Below are 302 nucleotides of genomic sequence, written 5' to 3'. Positions count from 1 at the left end.
GCTCCAGTGGCGCAATCGGTTAGCGCGCGGTACTTATACAGCAGTACATGCAGAGCGATGCCGAGGTTGTGAGTTCGAGCCTCACCTGGAGCATGACCATTTTGGAGCTAAGCGTTATAATTTTGCGTCTGTATAAGTAGGAGGTAGGTTCCCTTTAGTCTCCTGCTTCCTGACTCAGCCTGAGAGGAAAACAGCTTAGTGTGAAGCTTTTGCAGCTCGTTTTTTTTCCGAGTTGCTTTGTAGCCACTGCGCAGTATGCCGCAGTGGAACCCAGACGACTGACTACTATCCTTCCTGGTCCT

The 302-nt window shown here is 50.7% G+C and overlaps 1 non-coding gene across 1 annotated transcript; it reads left to right on the top strand.

The window, feature by feature from the left end:
- Nucleotides 1–93, top strand: Trnai-uau (transfer RNA isoleucine (anticodon UAU)). Its single transcript is given in 2 exon segments — nucleotides 1–38; nucleotides 58–93. It is a non-coding gene; the product is annotated as a tRNA-Ile (tRNA).
- The last annotated feature ends 209 nt before the right edge of the window (nucleotides 94–302 follow it).

This window comes from Acomys russatus, chromosome 1 (genome assembly GCF_903995435.1).
Source record: "Acomys russatus chromosome 1, mAcoRus1.1, whole genome shotgun sequence".
NCBI classification, from domain to species: Eukaryota; Metazoa; Chordata; class Mammalia; order Rodentia; family Muridae; genus Acomys; species Acomys russatus.
This window is presented reverse-complemented; position numbering and strand designations above follow the sequence as displayed.